Source organism: Eleutherodactylus coqui, chromosome 1, assembly GCF_035609145.1.
Source record: "Eleutherodactylus coqui strain aEleCoq1 chromosome 1, aEleCoq1.hap1, whole genome shotgun sequence".
NCBI lineage: Eukaryota > Metazoa > Chordata > Amphibia > Anura > Eleutherodactylidae > Eleutherodactylus > Eleutherodactylus coqui.
The window spans coordinates 329,158,935-329,175,532 of NC_089837.1; the positions used below are offsets into that span (position 1 = coordinate 329,158,935).

Consider the following 16,598-nt stretch of genomic DNA (forward strand, 5'->3'; position numbering starts at 1 on the left):
TTTCTGCAGATAGTTGCAAGGTCCTTTTGGGCAGTGTCATTTGTCCCAACTTGTATCAGTAGGAATGGGTAGTGGTCTGAAAGACTGAAGAGTCTTGATCAGACACATCTTTGATTTGCGCACCTGGAAGACAGCACAACTCTTGCGAGATTATGTCAGGTCTGCACATTCTCTTCCCCGAGCTCCAATCTCTGGTGTGGCGATGTCCTCCGAGCCACCAGACCAAGCTAAACCCAGCAATGTGCCCGCCCGCGGCGAGTCCTCCCAGAACGCACCGGGAACATGCAAATTATTTTCCTTGAGCGCCAATCTCCGGTCTGTTAATGAAATGATTCCCATATTACACTATACCATACAGTACGCATGGATATTGGTATTAGATGCCTGGACAGCTAACAGAGAGAAAGCGAGCGGTGGACTAAAGTTCTTCTCCACAATACTACGTGGTAGCCTGCAGGGTGGGGGAAGTCAATGCAGAGAATAGCAGGTTAAGACTATACTTTCAGGGATCATTTCTAAAGTGTTTAACTTGGGAAACTGCATCCTAAAGTGTGCCAACCTACCAACCACGAGGAGGAGCTGTAGTGATCTCCTCTGAGCGTGAAGTGAGCTCTCAGTTCTGCTTCGTTGCAGGTGCTGATTGCTGTTGATGACCGTTTTCCTTCTCTGTTACAGGGAAGGTGGAGGAGGAGATCACAAGCTGAGTGGTTGTTGCTGTTTTTGAAATCTTTGGTAATATCAGAAAGTAGTGAATCATTCAGCATCCTTGCAGGATGAATGGAAGATTTGGGAGCAGCTACCTTCATTCAATCAACCTTCAGTATCCTAAAATGTAATTCATCTGAACCTTTAGAGTTTAATTCATTGAAGTTAGCTGAAGCCCCATTTACTTACACGGAACGGCTGTCGGGCAAACGATGCCCGATGCTCCTCCTCTTATGTACTCGCTCCCATGCTGCTGCACAGGAGTGAGTAACGTTGGCTCGCAGCGGGCGGCTGGAGGGGATTTCACTCCTCGCTCTTCCCCGACCCTCTCCATTCACTCAACACAGCGGCCGTTCAGGCCTGCTCCTCTTCTATTAGGTCTGTTTCTTATAAAAAGGTTGCATCCTTCAAGCCTTGTATTCCAATCGTGTATCATCCCACCACGTTTCTGTGATGCCTATGACATCATATTTCTCTTCCTGTCTTAGGGGCTCCAATTCGCCTTGTTGGTTTCCTATGCTCTGTGCATTTGTATTGAAGCATTTTAGTTTGTGACAGGTGTCTCTTGCTCCTCTACTTTCCTTCTGAATTTTTTTTGTCTTTGATCTTTCTTTCCCCTTCTAATAGCAAGGTTCTCAGATGTATTAATTAGTCGTATATTTTTGCCTAGCCTTTCCCTTCCCTTCCCATATTGTTCTAGCTTAAAGCTCTCCTGATGAGTGTAGCAAGGCACCTGTCAAGTATTTGCTTACCTGCCTTTGTAAGTTGCAAGCCATCTCTAGCAAGGAGTTCATCATATGAGTAATTCACTCCATGGTCTAGAAATCCAAATCTTTGCTGACGGCAACATCGACGTAGTCAGTTGTTCACCCGTAGAGTCCTGTTCCATCTCCTTACTCCGTGGCCATCCACTGGCAGGATGGACGACAAGACCACCTGTGCTCCTAGCTCCTTCATTTCCCTGCCGAGGTCTTCAAAGTCTCTGCAGATAGTTGCAAGGTCCTTTTGGGCAGTGTCATTTGTCCCAACTTGTATCAGTAGGAATGGGTAGTGGTCTGAAAGACTGAAGAGTCTTGATCAGACACATCTTTGATTTGCGCACCTGGAAGACAGCACAACTCTTGCGAGATTATGTCAGGTCTGCACATTCTCTTCCCCGAGCTCCAATCTCTGGTGTGGCGATGTCCTCCGAGCCACCAGACCAAGCTAAACCCAGCAATGTGCCCGCCCGCGGCGAGTCCTCCCAGAACGCACCGGGAACATGCAAATTATTTTCCTTGAGCGCCAATCTCCGGTCTGTTAATGAAATGATTCCCATATTACACTATACCATACAGTACGCATGGATATTGGTATTAGATGCCTGGACAGCTAACAGAGAGAAAGCGAGCGGTGGACTAAAGTTCTTCTCCACAATACTACGTGGTAGCCTGCAGGGTGGGGGAAGTCAATGCAGAGAATAGCAGGTTAAGACTATACTTTCAGGGATCATTTCTAAAGTGTTTAACTTGGGAAACTGCATCCTAAAGTGTGCCAACCTACCAACCACGAGGAGGAGCTGTAGTGATCTCCTCTGAGCGTGAAGTGAGCTCTCAGTTCTGCTTCGTTGCAGGTGCTGATTGCTGTTGATGACCGTTCTCCTTCTCTGTTACAGGGAAGGTGGAGGAGGAGATCACAAGCTGAGTGGTTGTTGCTGTTTTTGAAATCTTTGGTAATATCAGAAAGTAGTGAATCATTCAGCATCCTTGCAGGATGAATGGAAGATTTGGGAGCAGCTACCTTCATTCAATCAACCTTCAGTATCCTAAAATGTAATTCATCTGAACCTTTAGAGTTTAATTCATTGAAGTTAGCTGAAGCCCCATTTACTTACACGGAACGGCTGTCGGGCAAACGATGCCCGATGCTCCTCCTCTTATGTACTCGCTCCCATGCTGCTGCACAGGAGTGAGTAACGTTGGCTCGCAGCGGGCGGCTGGAGGGGATTTCACTCCTCGCTCTTCCCCGACCCTCTCCATTCACTCAACACAGCGGCCGTTCAGGCCTGCTCCTCTTCTATTAGGTCTGTTTCTTATAAAAAGGTTGCATCCTTCAAGCCTTGTATTCCAATCGTGTATCATCCCACCACGTTTCTGTGATGCCTATGACATCATATTTCTCTTCCTGTCTTAGGGGCTCCAATTCGCCTTGTTGGTTTCCTATGCTCTGTGCATTTGTATTGAAGCATTTTAGTTTGTGACAGGTGTCTCTTGCTCCTCTACTTTCCTTCTGAATTTTTTTTGTCTTTGATCTTTCTTTCCCCTTCTAATAGCAAGGTTCTCAGATGTATTAATTAGTCGTATATTTTTGCCTAGCCTTTCCCTTCCCTTCCCATATTGTTCTAGCTTAAAGCTCTCCTGATGAGTGTAGCAAGGCACCTGTCAAGTATTTGCTTACCTGCCTTTGTAAGTTGCAAGCCATCTCTAGCAAGGAGTTCATCATATGAGTAATTCACTCCATGGTCTAGAAATCCAAATCTTTGCTGACGGCAACATCGACGTAGTCAGTTGTTCACCCGTAGAGTCCTGTTCCATCTCCTTACTCCGTGGCCATCCACTGGCAGGATGGACGACAAGACCACCTGTGCTCCTAGTTCCTTCATTTCCCTGCCGAGGTCTTCAAAGTTTCTGCAGATAGTTGCAAGGTCCTTTTGGGCAGTGTCATTTGTCCCAACTTGTATCAGTAGGAATGGGTAGTGGTCTGAAAGACTGAAGAGTCTTGATCAGACACATCTTTGATTTGCGCACCTGGAAGACAGCACAACTCTTGCGAGATTATGTCAGGTCTGCACATTCTCTTCCCCGAGCTCCAATCTCTGGTGTGGCGATGTCCTCCGAGCCACCAGACCAAGCTAAACCCAGCAATGTGCCCGCCCGCGGCGAGTCCTCCCAGAACGCACCGGGAACATGCAAATTATTTTCCTTGAGCGCCAATCTCCGGTCTGTTAATGAAATGATTCCCATATTACACTATACCATACAGTACGCATGGATATTGGTATTAGATGCCTGGACAGCTAACAGAGAGAAAGCGAGCGGTGGACTAAAGTTCTTCTCCACAATACTACGTGGTAGCCTGCAGGGTGGGGGAAGTCAATGCAGAGAATAGCAGGTTAAGACTATACTTTCAGGGATCATTTCTAAAGTGTTTAACTTGGGAAACTGCATCCTAAAGTGTGCCAACCTACCAACCACGAGGAGGAGCTGTAGTGATCTCCTCTGAGCGTGAAGTGAGCTCTCAGTTCTGCTTCGTTGCAGGTGCTGATTGCTGTTGATGACCGTTTTCCTTCTCTGTTACAGGGAAGGTGGAGGAGGAGATCACAAGCTGAGTGGTGGTTGCTGTTTTTGAAATCTTTGGTAATATCAGAAAGTAGTGAATCATTCAGCATCCTTGCAGGATGAATGGAAGATTTGGGAGCAGCTACCTTCATTCAATCAACCTTCAGTATCCTAAAATGTAATTCATCTGAACCTTTAGAGTTTAATTCATTGAAGTTAGCTGAAGCCCCATTTACTTACACGGAACGGCTGTCGGGCAAACGATGCCCGATGCTCCTCCTCTTATGTACTCGCTCCCATGCTGCTGCACAGGAGTGAGTAACGTTGGCTCGCAGCGGGCGGCTGGAGGGGATTTCACTCCTCGCTCTTCCCCGACCCTCTCCATTCACTCAACACAGCGGCCGTTCAGGCCTGCTCCTCTTCTATTAGGTCTGTTTCTTATAAAAAGGTTGCATCCTTCAAGCCTTGTATTCCAATCGTGTATCATCCCACCACGTTTCTGTGATGCCTATGACATCATATTTCTCTTCCTGTCTTAGGGGCTCCAATTCGCCTTGTTGGTTTCCTATGCTCTGTGCATTTGTATTGAAGCATTTTAGTTTGTGACAGGTGTCTCTTGCTCCTCTACTTTCCTTCTGAATTTTTTTTGTCTTTGATCTTTCTTTCCCCTTCTAATAGCAAGGTTCTCAGATGTATTAATTAGTCGTATATTTTTGCCTAGCCTTTCCCTTCCCTTCCCATATTGTTCTAGCTTAAAGCTCTCCTGATGAGTGTAGCAAGGCACCTGTCAAGTATTTGCTTACCTGCCTTTGTAAGTTGCAAGCCATCTCTAGCAAGGAGTTCATCATATGAGTAATTCACTCCATGGTCTAGAAATCCAAATCTTTGCTGACGGCAACATCGACGTAGTCAGTTGTTCACCCGTAGAGTCCTGTTCCATCTCCTTACTCCGTGGCCATCCACTGGCAGGATGGACGACAAGACCACCTGTGCTCCTAGCTCCTTCATTTCCCTGCCGAGGTCTTCAAAGTCTCTGCAGATAGTTGCAAGGTCCTTTTGGGCAGTGTCATTTGTCCCAACTTGTATCAGTAGGAATGGGTAGTGGTCTGAAAGACTGAAGAGTCTTGATCAGACACATCTTTGATTTGCGCACCTGGAAGACAGCACAACTCTTGCGAGATTATGTCAGGTCTGCACATTCTCTTCCCCGAGCTCCAATCTCTGGTGTGGCGATGTCCTCCGAGCCACCAGACCAAGCTAAACCCAGCAATGTGCCCGCCCGCGGCGAGTCCTCCCAGAACGCACCGGGAACATGCAAATTATTTTCCTTGAGCGCCAATCTCCGGTCTGTTAATGAAATGATTCCCATATTACACTATACCATACAGTACGCATGGATATTGGTATTAGATGCCTGGACAGCTAACAGAGAGAAAGCGAGCGGTGGACTAAAGTTCTTCTGCACAATACTACGTGGTAGCCTGCAGGGTGGGGGAAGTCAATGCAGAGAATAGCAGGTTAAGACTATACTTTCAGGGATCATTTCTAAAGTGTTTAACTTGGGAAACTGCATCCTAAAGTGTGCCAACCTACCAACCACGAGGAGGAGCTGTAGTGATCTCCTCTGAGCGTGAAGTGAGCTCTCAGTTCTGCTTCGTTGCAGGTGCTGATTGCTGTTGATGACCGTTCTCCTTCTCTGTTACAGGGAAGGTGGAGGAGGAGATCACAAGCTGAGTGGTTGTTGCTGTTTTTGAAATCTTTGGTAATATCAGAAAGTAGTGAATCATTCAGCATCCTTGCAGGATGAATGGAAGATTTGGGAGCAGCTACCTTCATTCAATCAACCTTCAGTATCCTAAAATGTAATTCATCTGAACCTTTAGAGTTTAATTCATTGAAGTTAGCTGAAGCCCCATTTACTTACACGGAACGGCTGTCGGGCAAACGATGCCCGATGCTCCTCCTCTTATGTACTCGCTCCCATGCTGCTGCACAGGAGTGAGTAACGTTGGCTCGCAGCGGGCGGCTGGAGGGGATTTCACTCCTCGCTCTTCCCCGACCCTCTCCATTCACTCAACACAGCGGCCGTTCAGGCCTGCTCCTCTTCTATTAGGTCTGTTTCTTATAAAAAGGTTGCATCCTTCAAGCCTTGTATTCCAATCGTGTATCATCCCACCACGTTTCTGTGATGCCTATGACATCATATTTCTCTTCCTGTCTTAGGGGCTCCAATTCGCCTTGTTGGTTTCCTATGCTCTGTGCATTTGTATTGAAGCATTTTAGTTTGTGACAGGTGTCTCTTGCTCCTCTACTTTCCTTCTGAATTTTTTTTGTCTTTGATCTTTCTTTCCCCTTCTAATAGCAAGGTTCTCAGATGTATTAATTAGTCGTATATTTTTGCCTAGCCTTTCCCTTCCCTTCCCATATTGTTCTAGCTTAAAGCTCTCCTGATGAGTGTAGCAAGGCACCTGTCAAGTATTTGCTTACCTGCCTTTGTAAGTTGCAAGCCATCTCTAGCAAGGAGTTCATCATATGAGTAATTCACTCCATGGTCTAGAAATCCAAATCTTTGCTGACGGCAACATCGACGTAGTCAGTTGTTCACCCGTAGAGTCCTGTTCCATCTCCTTACTCCGTGGCCATCCACTGGCAGGATGGACGACAAGACCACCTGTGCTCCTAGTTCCTTCATTTCCCTGCCGAGGTCTTCAAAGTCTCTGCAGATAGTTGCAAGGTCCTTTTGGGCAGTGTCATTTGTCCCAACTTGTATCAGTAGGAATGGGTAGTGGTCTGAAAGACTGAAGAGTCTTGATCAGACACATCTTTGATTTGCGCACCTGGAAGACAGCACAACTCTTGCGAGATTATGTCAGGTCTGCACATTCTCTTCCCCGAGCTCCAATCTCTGGTGTGGCGATGTCCTCCGAGCCACCAGACCAAGCTAAACCCAGCAATGTGCCCGCCCGCGGCGAGTCCTCCCAGAACGCACCGGGAACATGCAAATTATTTTCCTTGAGCGCCAATCTCCGGTCTGTTAATGAAATGATTCCCATATTACACTATACCATACAGTACGCATGGATATTGGTATTAGATGCCTGGACAGCTAACAGAGAGAAAGCGAGCGGTGGACTAAAGTTCTTCTCCACAATACTACGTGGTAGCCTGCAGGGTGGGGGAAGTCAATGCAGAGAATAGCAGGTTAAGACTATACTTTCAGGGATCATTTCTAAAGTGTTTAACTTGGGAAACTGCATCCTAAAGTGTGCCAACCTACCAACCACGAGGAGGAGCTGTAGTGATCTCCTCTGAGCGTGAAGTGAGCTCTCAGTTCTGCTTCGTTGCAGGTGCTGATTGCTGTTGATGACCGTTTTCCTTCTCTGTTACAGGGAAGGTGGAGGAGGAGATCACAAGCTGAGTGGTTGTTGCTGTTTTTGAAATCTTTGGTAATATCAGAAAGTAGTGAATCATTCAGCATCCTTGCAGGATGAATGGAAGATTTGGGAGCAGCTACCTTCATTCAATCAACCTTCAGTATCCTAAAATGTAATTCATCTGAACCTTTAGAGTTTAATTCATTGAAGTTAGCTGAAGCCCCATTTACTTACACGGAACGGCTGTCGGGCAAACGATGCCCGATGCTCCTCCTCTTATGTACTCGCTCCCATGCTGCTGCACAGGAGTGAGTAACGTTGGCTCGCAGCGGGCGGCTGGAGGGGATTTCACTCCTCGCTCTTCCCCGACCCTCTCCATTCACTCAACACAGCGGCCGTTCAGGCCTGCTCCTCTTCTATTAGGTCTGTTTCTTATAAAAAGGTTGCATCCTTCAAGCCTTGTATTCCAATCGTGTATCATCCCACCACGTTTCTGTGATGCCTATGACATCATATTTCTCTTCCTGTCTTAGGGGCTCCAATTCGCCTTGTTGGTTTCCTATGCTCTGTGCATTTGTATTGAAGCATTTTAGTTTGTGACAGGTGTCTCTTGCTCCTCTACTTTCCTTCTGAATTTTTTTTGTCTTTGATCTTTCTTTCCCCTTCTAATAGCAAGGTTCTCAGATGTATTAATTAGTCGTATATTTTTGCCTAGCCTTTCCCTTCCCTTCCCATATTGTTCTAGCTTAAAGCTCTCCTGATGAGTGTAGCAAGGCACCTGTCAAGTATTTGCTTACCTGCCTTTGTAAGTTGCAAGCCATCTCTAGCAAGGAGTTCATCATATGAGTAATTCACTCCATGGTCTAGAAATCCAAATCTTTGCTGACGGCAACATCGACGTAGTCAGTTGTTCACCCGTAGAGTCCTGTTCCATCTCCTTACTCCGTGGCCATCCACTGGCAGGATGGACGACAAGACCACCTGTGCTCCTAGTTCCTTCATTTCCCTGCCGAGGTCTTCAAAGTCTCTGCAGGTAGTTGCAAGGTCCTTTTGGGCAGTGTCATTTGTCCCAACTTGTATCAGTAGGAATGGGTAGTGGTCTGAAAGACTGAAGAGTCTTGATCAGACACATCTTTGATTTGCGCACCTGGAAGACAGCACAACTCTTGCGAGATTATGTCAGGTCTGCACATTCTCTTCCCCGAACTCCAATCTCTGGTGTGGCGATGTCCTCCGAGCCACCAGACCAAGCTAAACCCAGCAATGTGCCCGCCCGCGGCGAGTCTTCCCAGAACGCACCGGGAACATGCAAATTATTTTCCTTGAGCGCCAATCTCCGGTCTGTTAATGAAATGATTCCCATATTACACTATACCATACAGTACGCATGGATATTGGTATTAGATGCCTGGACAGCTAACAGAGAGAAAGCGAGCGGTGGACTAAAGTTCTTCTCCACAATACTACGTGGTAGCCTGCAGGGTGGGGGAAGTCAATGCAGAGAATAGCAGGTTAAGGCTATACTTTCAGGGATTATTTCTAAAGTGTTGAACTTGGGAAACTGCATCCTAAAGTGTGCCAACCTACCAACCACAAGGAGGAGCTGTAGTGATCTCCTCTGAGCGTGAAGTGAGCTCTCAGTTCTGCTTCGTTGTAGGTGCTGATTGCTGTTGATGACCGTTCTCCTTCTCTGTTACAGGGAAGGTGGAGGAGGAGATCACAAGCTGAGTGGTTGTTGCTGTTTTTGAAATCTTTGGTAATATCAGAAAGTAGTGAATCATTCAGCATCCTTGCAGGATGAATGGAAGATTTGGGAGCAGCTACCTTCATTCAATCAACCTTCAGTATCCTAAAATGTAATTCATCTGAACCTTTAGAGTTTAATTCATTGAAGTTAGCTGAAGCCCCATTTACTTACACGGAACGGCTGTCGGGCAAACGATGCCCGATGCTCCTCCTCTTATGTACTCGCTCCCATGCTGCTGCACAGGAGTGAGTAACGTTGGCTCGCAGCGGGCGGCTGGAGGGGATTTCACTCCTCGCTCTTCCCCGACCCTCTCCATTCACTCAACACAGCGGCCGTTCAGGCCTGCTCCTCTTCTATTAGGTCTGTTTCTTATAAAAAGGTTGCATCCTTCAAGCCTTGTATTCCAATCGTGTATCATCCCACCACGTTTCTGTGATGCCTATGACATCATATTTCTCTTCCTGTCTTAGGGGCTCCAATTCGCCTTGTTGGTTTCCTATGCTCTGTGCATTTGTATTGAAGCATTTTAGTTTGTGACAGGTGTCTCTTGCTCCTCTACTTTCCTTCTGAATTTTTTTTGTCTTTGATCTTTCTTTCCCCTTCTAATAGCAAGGTTCTCAGATGTATTAATTAGTCGTATATTTTTGCCTAGCCTTTCCCTTCCCTTCCCATATTGTTCTAGCTTAAAGCTCTCCTGATGAGTGTAGCAAGGCACCTGTCAAGTATTTGCTTACCTGCCTTTGTAAGTTGCAAGCCATCTCTAGCAAGGAGTTCATCACATGAGTAATTCACTCCATGGTCTAGAAATCCAAATCTTTGCTGACGGCAACATCGACGTAGTCAGTTGTTCACCCGTAGAGTCCTGTTCCATCTCCTTACTCCGTGGCCATCCACTGGCAGGATGGACGACAAGACCACCTGTGCTCCTAGTTCCTTCATTTCCCTGCCGAGGTCTTCAAAGTCTCTGCAGATAGTTGCAAGGTCCTTTTGGGCAGTGTCATTTGTCCCAACTTGTATCAGTAGGAATGGGTAGTGGTCTGAAAGACTGAAGAGTCTTGATCAGACACATCTTTGATTTGCGCACCTGGAAGACAGCACAACTCTTGCGAGATTATGTCAGGTCTGCACATTCTCTTCCCCGAGCTCCAATCTCTGGTGTGGCGATGTCCTCCGAGCCACCAGACCAAGCTAAACCCAGCAATGTGCCCGCCCGCGGCGAGTCCTCCCAGAACGCACCGGGAACATGCAAATTATTTTCCTTGAGCGCCAATCTCCGGTCTGTTAATGAAATGATTCCCATATTACACTATACCATACAGTACGCATGGATATTGGTATTAGATGCCTGGACAGCTAACAGAGAGAAAGCGAGCGGTGGACTAAAGTTCTTCTCCACAATACTACGTGGTAGCCTGCAGGGTGGGGGAAGTCAATGCAGAGAATAGCAGGTTAAGACTATACTTTCAGGGATCATTTCTAAAGTGTTTAACTTGGGAAACTGCATCCTAAAGTGTGTCAACCTACCAACCACGAGGAGGAGCTGTAGTGATCTCCTCTGAGCGTGAAGTGAGCTCTCAGTTCTGCTTCGTTGCAGGTGCTGATTGCTGTTGATGACCGTTTTCCTTCTCTGTTACAGGGAAGGTGGAGGAGGAGATCACAAGCTGAGTGGTTGTTGCTGTTTTTGAAATCTTTGGTAATATCAGAAAGTAGTGAATCATTCAGCATCCTTGCAGGATGAATGGAAGATTTGGGAGCAGCTACCTTCATTCAATCAACCTTCAGTATCCTAAAATGTAATTCATCTGAACCTTTAGAGTTTAATTCATTGAAGTTAGCTGAAGCCCCATTTACTTACACGGAACGGCTGTCGGGCAAACGATGCCCGATGCTCCTCCTCTTATGTACTCGCTCCCATGCTGCTGCACAGGAGTGAGTAACGTTGGCTCGCAGCGGGCGGCTGGAGGGGATTTCACTCCTCGCTCTTCCCCGACCCTCTCCATTCACTCAACACAGCGGCCGTTCAGGCCTGCTCCTCTTCTATTAGGTCTGTTTCTTATAAAAAGGTTGCATCCTTCAAGCCTTGTATTCCAATCGTGTATCATCCCACCACGTTTCTGTGATGCCTATGACATCATATTTCTCTTCCTGTCTTAGGGGCTCCAATTCGCCTTGTTGGTTTCCTATGCTCTGTGCATTTGTATTGAAGCATTTTAGTTTGTGACAGGTGTCTCTTGCTCCTCTACTTTCCTTCTGAATTTTTTTTGTCTTTGATCTTTCTTTCCCCTTCTAATAGCAAGGTTCTCAGATGTATTAATTAGTCGTATATTTTTGCCTAGCCTTTCCCTTCCCTTCCCATATTGTTCTAGCTTAAAGCTCTCCTGATGAGTGTAGCAAGGCACCTGTCAAGTATTTGCTTACCTGCCTTTGTAAGTTGCAAGCCATCTCTAGCAAGGAGTTCATCATATGAGTAATTCACTCCATGGTCTAGAAATCCAAATCTTTGCTGACGGCAACATCGACGTAGTCAGTTGTTCACCCGTAGAGTCCTGTTCCATCTCCTTACTCCGTGGCCATCCACTGGCAGGATGGACGACAAGACCACCTGTGCTCCTAGTTCCTTCATTTCCCTGCCGAGGTCTTCAAAGTCTCTGCAGATAGTTGCAAGGTCCTTTTGGGCAGTGTCATTTGTCCCAACTTGTATCAGTAGGAATGGGTAGTGGTCTGAAAGACTGAAGAGTCTTGATCAGACACATCTTTGATTTGCGCACCTGGAAGACAGCACAACTCTTGCGAGATTATGTCAGGTCTGCACATTCTCTTCCCCGAGCTCCAATCTCTGGTGTGGCGATGTCCTCCGAGCCACCAGACCAAGCTAAACCCAGCAATGTGCCCGCCCGCGGCGAGTCCTCCCAGAACGCACCGGGAACATGCAAATTATTTTCCTTGAGCGCCAATCTCCGGTCTGTTAATGAAATGATTCCCATATTACACTATACCATACAGTACGCATGGATATTGGTATTAGATGCCTGGACAGCTAACAGAGAGAAAGCGAGCGGTGGACTAAAGTTCTTCTCCACAATACTACGTGGTAGCCTGCAGGGTGGGGGAAGTCAATGCAGAGAATAGCAGGTTAAGACTATACTTTCAGGGATCATTTCTAAAGTGTTTAACTTGGGAAACTGTATTCTAAAGTGTGCCAACCTACCAACCACGAGGAGGAGCTGTAGTGATCTCCTCTGAGCGTGAAGTGAGCTCTCAGTTCTGCTTCGTTGCAGGTGCTGATTGCTGTTGATGACCGTTCTCCTTCTCTGTTACAGGGAAGGTGGAGGAGGAGATCACAAGCTGAGTGGTTGTTGCTGTTTTTGAAATCTTTGGTAATATCAGAAAGTAGTGAATCATTCAGCATCCTTGCAGGATGAATGGAAGATTTGGGAGCAGCTACCTTCATTCAATCAACCTTCAGTATCCTAAAATGTAATTCATCTGAACCTTTAGAGTTTAATTCATTGAAGTTAGCTGAAGCCCCATTTACTTACACGGAACGGCTGTCGGGCAAACGATGCCCGATGCTCCTCCTCTTATGTACTCGCTCCCATGCTGCTGCACAGGAGTGAGTAACGTTGGCTCGCAGCGGGCGGCTGGAGGGGATTTCACTCCTCGCTCTTCCCCGACCCTCTCCATTCACTCAACACAGCGGCCGTTCAGGCCTGCTCCTCTTCTATTAGGTCTGTTTCTTATAAAAAGGTTGCATCCTTCAAGCCTTGTATTCCAATCGTGTATCATCCCACCACGTTTCTGTGATGCCTATGACATCATATTTCTCTTCCTGTCTTAGGGGCTCCAATTCGCCTTGTTGGTTTCCTATGCTCTGTGCATTTGTATTGAAGCATTTTAGTTTGTGACAGGTGTCTCTTGCTCCTCTACTTTCCTTCTGAATTTTTTTTGTCTTTGATCTTTCTTTCCCCTTCTAATAGCAAGGTTCTCAGATGTATTAATTAGTCGTATATTTTTGCCTAGCCTTTCCCTTCCCTTCCCATATTGTTCTAGCTTAAAGCTCTCCTGATGAGTGTAGCAAGGCACCTGTCAAGTATTTGCTTACCTGCCTTTGTAAGTTGCAAGCCATCTCTAGCAAGGAGTTCATCATATGAGTAATTCACTCCATGGTCTAGAAATCCAAATCTTTGCTGATGGCAACATCGACGTAGTCAGTTGTTCACCCGTAGAGTCCTGTTCCATCTCCTTACTCCGTGGCCATCCACTGGCAGGATGGACGACAAGACCACCTGTGCTCCTAGTTCCTTCATTTCCCTGCCGAGGTCTTCAAAGTCTCTGCAGATAGTTGCAAGGTCCTTTTGGGCAGTGTCATTTGTCCCAACTTGTATCAGTAGGAATGGGTAGTGGTCTGAAAGACTGAAGAGTCTTGATCAGACACATCTTTGATTTGCGCACCTGGAAGACAGCACAACTCTTGCGAGATTATGTCAGGTCTGCACATTCTCTTCCCCGAGCTCCAATCTCTGGTGTGGCGATGTCCTCCGAGCCACCAGACCAAGCTAAACCCAGCAATGTGCCCGCCCGCGGCGAGTCCTCCCAGAACGCACCGGGAACATGCAAATTATTTTCCTTGAGCGCCAATCTCCGGTCTGTTAATGAAATGATTCCCATATTACACTATACCATACAGTACGCATGGATATTGGTATTAGATGCCTGGACAGCTAACAGAGAGAAAGCGAGCGGTGGACTAAAGTTCTTCTCCACAATACTACGTGGTAGCCTGCAGGGTGGGGGAAGTCAATGCAGAGAATAGCAGGTTAAGACTATACTTTCAGGGATCATTTCTAAAGTGTTTAACTTGGGAAACTGTATCCTAAAGTGTGCCAACCTACCAACCACGAGGAGGAGCTGTAGTGATCTCCTCTGAGCGTGAAGTGAGCTCTCAGTTCTGCTTCATTGCAGGTGCTGATTGCTGTTGATGACCGTTTTCCTTCTCTGTTACAGGGAAGGTGGAGGAGGAGATCACAAGCTGAGTGGTTGTTGCTGTTTTTGAAATCTTTGGTAATATCAGAAAGTAGTGAATCATTCAGCATCCTTGCAGGATGAATGGAAGATTTGGGAGCAGCTACTTTCATTCAATCAACCTTCAGTATCCTAAAATGTAATTCATCTGAACCTTTAGAGTTTAATTCATTGAAGTTAGCTGAAGCCCCATTTACTTACACGGAACGGCTGTCGGGCAAACGATGCCCGATGCTCCTCCTCTTATGTACTCGCTCCCATGCTGCTGCACAGGAGTGAGTAACGTTGGCTCGCAGCGGGCGGCTGGAGGGGATTTCACTCCTCGCTCTTCCCCGACCCTCTCCATTCACTCAACACAGCGGCCGTTCAGGCCTGCTCCTCTTCTATTAGGTCTGTTTCTTATAAAAAGGTTGCATCCTTCAAGCCTTGTATTCCAATCGTGTATCATCCCACCACGTTTCTGTGATGCCTATGACATCATATTTCTCTTCCTGTCTTAGGGGCTCCAATTCGCCTTGTTGGTTTCCTATGCTCTGTGCATTTGTATTGAAGCATTTTAGTTTGTGACAGGTGTCTCTTGCTCCTCTACTTTCCTTCTGAATTTTTTTTGTCTTTGATCTTTCTTTCCCCTTCTAATAGCAAGGTTCTCAGATGTATTAATTAGTCGTATATTTTTGCCTAGCCTTTCCCTTCCCTTCCCATATTGTTCTAGCTTAAAGCTCTCCTGATGAGTGTAGCAAGGCACCTGTCAAGTATTTGCTTACCTGCCTTTGTAAGTTGCAAGCCATCTCTAGCAAGGAGTTCATCATATGAGTAATTCACTCCATGGTCTAGAAATCCAAATCTTTGCTGACGGCAACATCGACGTAGTCAGTTGTTCACCCGTAGAGTCCTGTTCCATCTCCTTACTCCGTGGCCATCCACTGGCAGGATGGACGACAAGACCACCTGTGCTCCTAGTTCCTTCATTTCCCTGCCGAGGTCTTCAAAGTCTCTGCAGATAGTTGCAAGGTCCTTTTGGGCAATGTCATTTGTCCCAACTTGTATCAGTAGGAATGGGTAGTGGTCTGAAAGACTGAAGAGTCTTGATCAGACACATCTTTGATTTGCGCACCTGGAAGACAGCACAACTCTTGCGAGATTATGTCAGGTCTGCACATTCTCTTCCCCGAGCTCCAATCTCTGGTGTGGCGATGTCCTCCGAGCCACCAGACCAAGCTAAACCCAGCAATGTGCCCGCCCGCGGCGAGTCTTCCCAGAACGCACCGGGAACATGCAAATTATTTTCCTTGAGCGCCAATCTCCGGTCTGTTAATGAAATGATTCCCATATTACACTATACCATACAGTACGCATGGATATTGGTATTAGATGCCTGGACAGCTAACAGAGAGAAAGCGAGCGGTGGACTAAAGTTCTTCTCCACAATACTACGTGGTAGCCTGCAGGGTGGGGGAAGTCAATGCAGAGAATAGCAGGTTAAGACTATACTTTCAGGGATCATTTCTAAAGTGTTTAACTTGGGAAACTGCATCCTAAAGTGTGCGAACCTACCAACCACAAGGAGGAGCTGTAGTGATCTCCTCTGAGCGTGAAGTGAGCTCTCAGTTCTGCTTCGTTGTAGGTGCTGATTGCTGTTGATGACCGTTCTCCTTCTCTGTTACAGGGAAGGTGGAGGAGGAGATCACAAGCTGAGTGGTTGTTGCTGTTTTTGAAATCTTTGGTAATATCAGAAAGTAGTGAATCATTCAGCATCCTTGCTGGATGAATGGAAGATTTGGGAGCAGCTACCTTCATTCAATCAACCTTCAGTATCCTAAAATGTAATTCATCTGAACCTTTAGAGTTTGATTCATTGAAGTTAGCTGAAGCCCCATTTACTTACACGGAACGGCTGTCGGGCAAACGATGCCCGATGCTCCTCCTCTTATGTACTCGCTCCCATGCTGCTGCACAGGAGTGAGTAACGTTGGCTCGCAGCGGGCGGCTGGAGGGGATTTCACTCCTCGCTCTTCCCCGACCCTCTCCATTCACTCAACACAGCGGCCGTTCAGGCCTGCTCCTCTTCTATTAGGTCTGTTTCTTATAAAAAGGTTGCATCCTTCAAGCCTTGTATTCCAATCGTGTATCATCCCACCACGTTTCTGTGATGCCTATGACATCATATTTCTCTTCCTGTCTTAGGGGCTCCAATTCGCCTTGTTGGTTTCCTATGCTCTGTGCATTTGTATTGAAGCATTTTAGTTTGTGACAGGTGTCTCTTGCTCCTCTACTTTCCTTCTGAATTTTTTTTGTCTTTGATCTTTCTTTCCCCTTCTAATAGCAAGGTTCTCAGATGTATTAATTAGTCGTATATTTTTGCCTAGCCTTTCCCTTCCCTTCCCATATTGTTCTAGCTTAAAGCTCTCCTGATGAGTGTAGCAAGGCACCTGT

At 46.6% G+C, this 16,598-nt stretch overlaps 10 non-coding genes across 10 annotated transcripts; all 10 read left to right on the top strand.

The window, feature by feature from the left end:
• The first annotated feature begins 490 nt into the window (after positions 1-490).
• LOC136592713 (small nucleolar RNA U3) lies at positions 491-709 on the top strand. Its single transcript, XR_010788132.1, has one exon. It is a non-coding gene; the product is annotated as a small nucleolar RNA U3 (small nucleolar RNA).
• Positions 710-2,174: 1,465 nt separating this feature from the next.
• Positions 2,175-2,393, top strand: LOC136594845 (small nucleolar RNA U3). The gene has a single exon (XR_010788617.1). It is a non-coding gene; the product is annotated as a small nucleolar RNA U3 (small nucleolar RNA).
• Positions 2,394-3,858: 1,465 nt separating this feature from the next.
• Positions 3,859-4,077, top strand: LOC136592724 (small nucleolar RNA U3). Its single transcript, XR_010788133.1, has one exon. It is a non-coding gene; the product is annotated as a small nucleolar RNA U3 (small nucleolar RNA).
• A 1,465-nt stretch (positions 4,078-5,542) lies between these two features.
• LOC136594856 (small nucleolar RNA U3) lies at positions 5,543-5,761 on the top strand. The gene has a single exon (XR_010788618.1). It is a non-coding gene; the product is annotated as a small nucleolar RNA U3 (small nucleolar RNA).
• Positions 5,762-7,226: 1,465 nt separating this feature from the next.
• On the top strand, positions 7,227-7,445 carry LOC136592735 (small nucleolar RNA U3). The gene has a single exon (XR_010788134.1). It is a non-coding gene; the product is annotated as a small nucleolar RNA U3 (small nucleolar RNA).
• Positions 7,446-8,910: 1,465 nt separating this feature from the next.
• On the top strand, positions 8,911-9,129 carry LOC136593725 (small nucleolar RNA U3). The gene has a single exon (XR_010788319.1). It is a non-coding gene; the product is annotated as a small nucleolar RNA U3 (small nucleolar RNA).
• Positions 9,130-10,594: 1,465 nt separating this feature from the next.
• Positions 10,595-10,813, top strand: LOC136592779 (small nucleolar RNA U3). Its single transcript, XR_010788138.1, has one exon. It is a non-coding gene; the product is annotated as a small nucleolar RNA U3 (small nucleolar RNA).
• Positions 10,814-12,278: 1,465 nt separating this feature from the next.
• Positions 12,279-12,497, top strand: LOC136592647 (small nucleolar RNA U3). The gene has a single exon (XR_010788126.1). It is a non-coding gene; the product is annotated as a small nucleolar RNA U3 (small nucleolar RNA).
• A 1,465-nt stretch (positions 12,498-13,962) lies between these two features.
• Positions 13,963-14,181, top strand: LOC136592801 (small nucleolar RNA U3). The gene has a single exon (XR_010788140.1). It is a non-coding gene; the product is annotated as a small nucleolar RNA U3 (small nucleolar RNA).
• A 1,465-nt stretch (positions 14,182-15,646) lies between these two features.
• Positions 15,647-15,865, top strand: LOC136593359 (small nucleolar RNA U3). Its single transcript, XR_010788228.1, has one exon. It is a non-coding gene; the product is annotated as a small nucleolar RNA U3 (small nucleolar RNA).
• The last annotated feature ends 733 nt before the right edge of the window (positions 15,866-16,598 follow it).